The 7,489-nt window shown below is 40.2% G+C and overlaps 1 pseudogene; it reads right to left on the reverse strand.

The window, feature by feature from the left end:
* Window positions 1–85: 85 nt before the first annotated feature.
* Window positions 86–177, reverse strand: LOC123490834 (annotated as a pseudogene).
* Between the last annotated feature and the right edge of the window lie 7,312 nt (window positions 178–7,489).

Below are 7,489 nucleotides of genomic sequence, written 5' to 3' on the forward strand. Positions count from 1 at the left end.
TCGGAGAGCTCCTCTGCGTTTCTCTTCCTTTGGGGAAGGTGTTCGCCCAGGGTCTCTCCCACCTCTCCCACACTCTCCTCGCTTGACAGTGTCGTTTCCGACACTGTCATCATGCTGTCCGACCCACTTGGGGAGCAGATACTACACTTGATCTTAGCCAAAAGGCCGAGAAGCGATACCGCAATGCTTTCGGGAGGAAGGTGCCGTTCTCGGGCACGTCATATTCGATGACGTTTACACAAAACGTAGCTCTGTAAACTGTCCAACAAATATCAAAGATAATGATTTAAAGAAAATCGTGTCATAGATTGGGAGTTGATCAACGTTGGGAATAACCACTTTTGACTGTTACAAAGTAACAAATTGGTAGGATCGGAAGTCACGTGGTCATCTGACCTCCAATCGGAAATGACAGAAAGTGTTTATAAATTAAATCCAGATTAACAGCTAAATCGGAATAATAATATATGAAATACGGGTGGGGGAATCAATTTAGAGATAATAATATATACATAACATTTGATCTTATATCACATATCTCTGGTAGCGTTGATGCCACAAGGGAACTGAAGCAATTGTCCACTTGGTGGTGCAAGTGTTCCACCGACCGTCGCGTTTTCCAAGCAGTCCTGTGTGGTCCATCCAACTACATTTGAATGTTGAACCACTTGACTTCAATACATCATCAACGCAAATAATATGAACAATAAAAATAGCCTGTCTTTATTTTATATGTCGGTAGAGCCTTGTACGATAAGACCAGGGTGAATAGGCCTTCATAAAGTTGCCCTCCTAAATTACTTAGAGGCCAAACTTCAAAGATGTCCATGGCACTGGACTGCAGTAAGAGCTAGGCCTACAGTGTGTCCTACGGAGCGGTCCTGGTGTATGGTCCTGGCTGCCTAAATGTTTCCTCCACATAATAAACTGTACAAACATGGCACTTTAGAGGGTTACTTTTACAATTAGCCTTACTGAGTCACTACTTCATATCATGGACATAAAATGACATTAGGCCTAATGAAGATTCCGTATATGTAAGTTACTTAGTTGGTGTCTTGTGAATCAACTGGTATGCGCATCAGGGTTTAATATTTCCTCGATATTATACAAATGTTCCATCCCGAGAATAAATCACTCTTCTCCCGGGTAACCCGGTATTTTCCGCCAAAACCGGAAGTGTCATTCAAAAGCATTATAACACTTATAAATGTCTGGATTTGATTAGAGCTTTGATCAGCATGAAAATACAAACCTGATGCTACCGGAGCCTGATCAGACATATATTAAATACATGTTATAATACATTTTACAAATCCAAATCCCAGATGAAGAATAAGACACTATTTCAAAGCATAGTACATGTAATGTTAGCCAAGTACAATGTAATTACTAGTTGTTACACAGGATTTAGCCAATTAAAATTAAGTGTATCTTTAGGAGTACTTGTAATTAATGTGTACAGTACATTACCCATCCTGACAACCTGGCCCTCAATTTAAAGCTTGTGGAAGTGACATCCAAGTGGGAGAATAAATACACTAGAACACCACAGAGTATCTGTATAGGAAAATCATTCAGAGCACACTGTGCTGCCAATCACAGTGTAAGGTGCGACATTTTGCGGGTGTGGAGAGCTCGTTAGAGGATAGAGAAAGCTTGCATTGAAGAGCTGGGCATCGTGTTATGACCTGCATTATCTGAATTAGGCCCACAGAATTATACCTACGGAGGAGCGGCTTCTATGGAGGAACTTTGAATGTCTGAATTTCAGAGTTGGTTTAACGTTGGACCAGAGCAGATGTTAGCTAGCTAGCTAACAACCTTGTTTGTGCAGTGCAGTGTAGCACTATAATTAAAAACAGGTCTTACCTTTATGTCGTTAATAAATCCAATGTGAAACGTGGTGACTATAGTATCCTTAACTAGCATTGAAAAAGTTCATCCATTCTTCTCAAATTAAACATATCTCCCTAATTTCTGAATCATGCTTGTAACGTTGCCAGTAGGATACAGTAACCTATGCTTCAGAGGGGAGGAGCAGGTAGTTTCCACACGCACACCCACTGGCAAGGATTTCCATTCCAGCTGGCAGGCAGTAACTGGAATACGTTTCTAGAGTGAGCTTTGTTGCGATTTTGTGGGACTGGAGAAAAATACCCGGAAAGTAAAATAAGGTTATTACCTGGATTACATGCTTTTAAAATAACTGCTGTTCCTGAAAAGTATAGAACACTTTAGTTTCCGGTTCTTTTTAACGTTATTTTTCAGTTCTGTTCCCTGAACCGGTTCCAACCCTAGATAAATTATTTGGATGTAGGTCATGCTTAGGCTAATAAACTATAAAGGGAAATAAATTGCTACAGTTTACACTTTTTTAGTAATTTAATGAAATGTTGTAATCTGATCTCGGAATGCACGGACCGTTGCACTGTGGTACTGGGGAACAGGAAGTTCCGGGCAGGCGGGCACCATTCTTCACAATAAAGAAAGAGCCAGAACTGTGCAGTCAAGAAGATAACATTTGTGTCCGTTTCTATTTATTACTAGAGGTATGTCATAGCACGTTTAAACTTTCTAATGTTGAAAGAACATGTCATACCATGCTAGGTAACACATCCGTTAAGGTATTATCACGTTTGGTAAAGGTTTGATGTGTTATTTTTATGTCAAACCAAGTGAAGAACGTGATAAAAAACTATTTTACAAGTCACATAGCTAGAGACTTTGGGTTTGTCTGAGTGGATGTACATAATTTTCTCATGGTAATTTCATAAATAATCAATTTATTTGAGATTTCTGTATTTGTTTAGCATATTATTGGTTTTGTGTAAAATTCCCAAGCTGGTAAAATGGCGGCTACTCTCGGTCAGCGTCAACAGACTTCAGTGAGGACAGTGCGGGTGCATCAGATAGAGACAATTTCACGGTCGCACTACTGTTTTGAAGCAGAATGTAATGATTATCAGTTTTCTACATGTGTACTAATATTCAGACACATTCTGTTGTTTCTGTCTTTATCAATAAATGTTGCTATGGTGTGAACAGGAAATACAATTGGTTTTTGATTGAAGTAATACAGTGAAGACAAGGTTTAAGGAAATTAGCACAAAGTGCTGTCTATGACAAACTGTAACCTTGTACTAAATGGATTTTGAGTCATTTATGCGTTTATCTACTATAGGTTAGGTATTAGCTCAAAAGTATTGTGGAGCTCCTGCACCTTAATATAAACAGTACCGGCACCCAAAATGAGTATTAGCACCTATTTCAGTCCAAGTCAAGCACTGAATTAGATAATTGAACAAGAAAAAAGTGAAAATATTTTTAGAGTATAAAGAAAGTGGCAGAACTGTCAAGACAATAACTTTTTGTATCTGATTCTCTTTATTACTACTGGCCGATTCAGGTAAGTCTGAGGCCGGTAACATCAACAGTGAGGACAAACCCAGCCTGCCTCTCTCCTTCCACACTGAGTCCAAACCTACAGTCACTGGGTCCTGATTGTTAGAGTGGAGCCCAGTTTACTGCAGGATCCAGAGATGGCATCAATGAAGCTGGAAGACTGCAGTCAAACACTGGAGCTGAATGTCAACATTAAAGATGAAGAAGAGGAGAAGAAGATTGGGAAATCTGTTTCTCACGGTAAGAGCAGGTTCTATCTAACTAAGTTTGTTGGACATGATTTGGAAAGGCACACACCTGTCTATATACAGTGCATTCGGAAAGTATTCAGACCTCTTGACTTTTTCGACATTTTGTTACGTTACAGCCTTATTGTAAAATTGATAAAATTGTTTTTCCCCTCATCAATCTACACACAATACCCCATAATGACAAAGCAAAAACAACAACAACTGAACAATCATATTTACATAAGTATTCAGACCCTTTACTCAGTACTTTGTTTAAGCACCTTTGGCAGTGATTGCAGCCAAAGTCTTAATGTGTATGACGCTACAAGCATGGCACACCTGTATTTGGGGAGTTTCTCCCATTCCTCTCTGCAGATCCTCAAGCTCTGTCAGGTTGGATGGGGTGCGTTGCTGCACAGCTATTTTCAGGTCTCCAGAGATGTTCGATTGGGTTTAAGTCCCGGCTCTGGCTGGGCCACTCAAGGACATTCAGAGACTTGTCCCGAAGCCACTCCTGCGTTGTCTTGGCTGTGTGCTTAGGGTCGTTGTCCTGTTGGAAGGTGAACCTTCACCCCGGTCTTGAGATCCTGAGCGCACTGGAGGAGGTTTTCATCAAGGATCTCTCTGTACTTTGCTCCAATCATCTTTCCCTCGATCCTGACTAGGCTCCCAGTCCCTGCCGCTGAACAACATCACCGCAGCATGATGCTTCCACCACCATGCTTCACCATAAGGATGGTGCCAGGTTTCCTCCAGACGTGACGCTTGGCATTCAGGCCAAAGAGTTCAATCTCGGCTTCATCACACCAGAGAATCTTGTTTCTCATGGTCCGAGTCCTTTAGGTGCCTTTGGCAAACTCCAAGCGGGCTGTCATGTGCCTTTTGCTGAGGAGTGGCTTCCGTCTGGCCACTCTACCATAAAGGCCTGATTGGTGGAGTGCTGCAGAGATGGTTGTCCTTCTGGAAGGTTCTCCCATCTCCATAGAGGAACTCTGGAGCTCTGTCAGTGACCATCATGTTCTTGGTCAACTATATAGACAGCTGTGTGACTTTCCAAATCATCTCCAATCAATTGAATTTACCACAGTTGGACTCCAATTAAGTTCTTGAAACATCTCAAGGATGATCAATGGAAACAGGATCCACCTGAGCTCAATTTCGAGTCTCATAGCAATGGGTGTGAATACTTATGTAAACAAGGTATTTCTGCTGTTTTATTTTTAATACATTTGCAAAAATGTCTAAGAACCTGTTTTCACTTTGTCATTATGAGGTATTGTGTGTAGATTGATGAGGATTTTTATTTATTTAATCCATTTCAGAATAAGGCTATAACGAATCAAATTGTGGAAAAAGTCAAGGGGTCTGAATACTTTCCGAATGCACTGTACATATCCAAAAGTGGACCTAGAAGTTTGTCCTTAAATATCTATTGGGAGCCCATCTGGACCTTCCGCTTTACCTCCCTTCAGATTGAAAATAGCATCAGATATTTCAACACCATCCAATTCCTTTTATCAGATCCAAACGAGTGTCTTCTGAAATAGAGGGAAAATCAAGACCTGACTAGTTCAGTTCTCAGGAGATTCAGAGTTGTAAAGTGTGTTGTAGTAGGAAGCAAATGTTTGGTTTATTTCTACAGGATCCATTGTCCTTGTAAATTATGAATTGAATTAAAGGCTGAATTTTACTTCTTAATGCGCCAGGCCAGCAATATACCAGGTTTTTCACCTTGATCATAGGAGGACTGTTTCAGCCTAGTTAAGCTGTTTGCAGCCTTAGAGGTGGGAAGTTCATCATACTGAGCTTTTAAGACCAAATCATTCCTTGTTTACATCTACTGAGTTATCCAAAAAAGCTTCCCACTCTAATTCTCTGATTTTGCTGTCCATCGCTCTCATTTTCTGATTTATTAGATTTGAAACTGGTAAAACCTATAAATTGCCCCCAAATATATGCTTTGAAAGCCTCCCATCTGGTACTGGCTGAAGTTTGGTCAGTGTTTGTCAAATAAACATCTATATGCACTCCAACGTAATGTAAGAAGTCTGGGTCCTGTAACCATCTGGGATGCAAACGCCATCTAGAGGATCCTTTTACTAGTTTTGTATCCCTATAGAATAATGACACAAGGGAATGGTCACTCAGAACAATACTATCATATCCACTTCCTGCTACATTGGGAAGCAATGAGCAAGAAACTAAAAAGTAGTCTACATGAGAATATGATTTAAATGTTGACGAGTAACATGAATACTCCCTTTTACTCGGGTTCTGAGTCCTCCAAGGTTCACATAGATTTAAGTCCTTAATGAAATGCTGTAATTTCTTTCTACTCTGCGAGTGGGAAGTGTCTAAACCAGAGGAGCAATCTAGATGAGGATCAAGAGTGCAATTAAAGTCCCCTGCCATTAGGACTTTAACAGGAATGGAGGCTATTAATAGAAATACATTCTCAAAGAATTTGGGATTATCATCATTAGGACCATAAACATTATCCAGATTAATATGCTCATTCAAAAGAGTTCCCTGTATCCACCAGCTGTATCAGTTATAATAGTATCCACTTGAAACGGAACAGATTAGTGAATTAAAACCATAACACCCTGAGAATGAGAGGAGAAACAGGATGCTATTACTTGCCCTTGTCATCTCCTGCATACTTTAAGTAGCTCATCCTTCAACAAGTGAGTTTCTTGTAGGAACACAATAGATGAATGAAGTTGTTTAAGCCTAGTAATAAACTGTTTTAAGCTTGGATAGTTTACAAACTCCACAGACATTCCACAAAGTACATTTAAGTTTTGCATTTGAAGTCATTTAACCAAATATGTAAACATGGAGTAAGCTATAGCATAAAGGCATATCTAAAATATGTTTAGTAACCACAAGGACCGCAGGAATATTTTGTAGTGAGGAAAATATGTAAAGATCTGTTGGAAGAAACAAACATAAATCTATCCTAACAACACAGGGTCTTTTGCTAGTAGCCTCTCTAGCAAGATGATATGTGAAATATCACGTAGTATTTGTTTGAAAAGTAGCAAAGAATAGCTCCACCTAAAACAGTAACGCTAGTTAGTGAAGCCTGAGACTAACGTTAACGTTACAGTATGGACCGTCCAAAATAGTGGTAGATGATCCACAACACAGGGTCTGTTGCTAGTAGCTACCAAGTAACAATATGGCCCATACGTATAGCGTTTAATGTAGTATACCATGATACATTTATAAACCAAAAAAAGTATCAAAGATCAGAAATGAACAGCCTACGTGAGAAAAATAGATATCATTGAATATGTGCTACGTTACCCAAAGGCCCTTTGCACATGATGTTAGGCTTGCACCTGAGTGTCAATCATTTTAGTCCAAGGATATGATCGAAAGGCCTCCATTCTTAAATGGAAGAGGTTTGGAACCACCAGGACCTTTTCTAGAGCTGACCGCCCGGACAAACTAAGCAATCGGGGGAGAAAGGCCTTGGTCAGGGAGGTCACCGAGAAGCCGGTGGTCACTCTGACAGAGCTCCAGAGTTCCTCTGGAGATGGGAGAACCTTCCAGAAGGACAACCATCTCTGCAGATCTCCACCAATCAGGCCTTTATGGTAGAGTGGCTCGACGGAAGCAACTCCTCATGAAAAGGCACATGACTGCCTGCTGGGAGTTTGGCAAAAGACACCTAAAGGACTCTCAGACCATGAGAAATAAGATTCTCTGGTCATACCCAAGAAGACTCGAGGCTGTAATCACTGCCAAAGGTGCTTCAACGAAGTACTGGGTAAAGTCTGAATACAGTTTTTTTTTAATTATTATTATTTTTGCAAAAATTGTGTCATAAAACGTAGCGGTCAAAC

Source organism: Coregonus clupeaformis, unplaced genomic scaffold (genome assembly GCF_020615455.1).
Source record: "Coregonus clupeaformis isolate EN_2021a unplaced genomic scaffold, ASM2061545v1 scaf5009, whole genome shotgun sequence".
Classification (NCBI taxonomy): domain Eukaryota; kingdom Metazoa; phylum Chordata; class Actinopteri; order Salmoniformes; family Salmonidae; genus Coregonus; species Coregonus clupeaformis.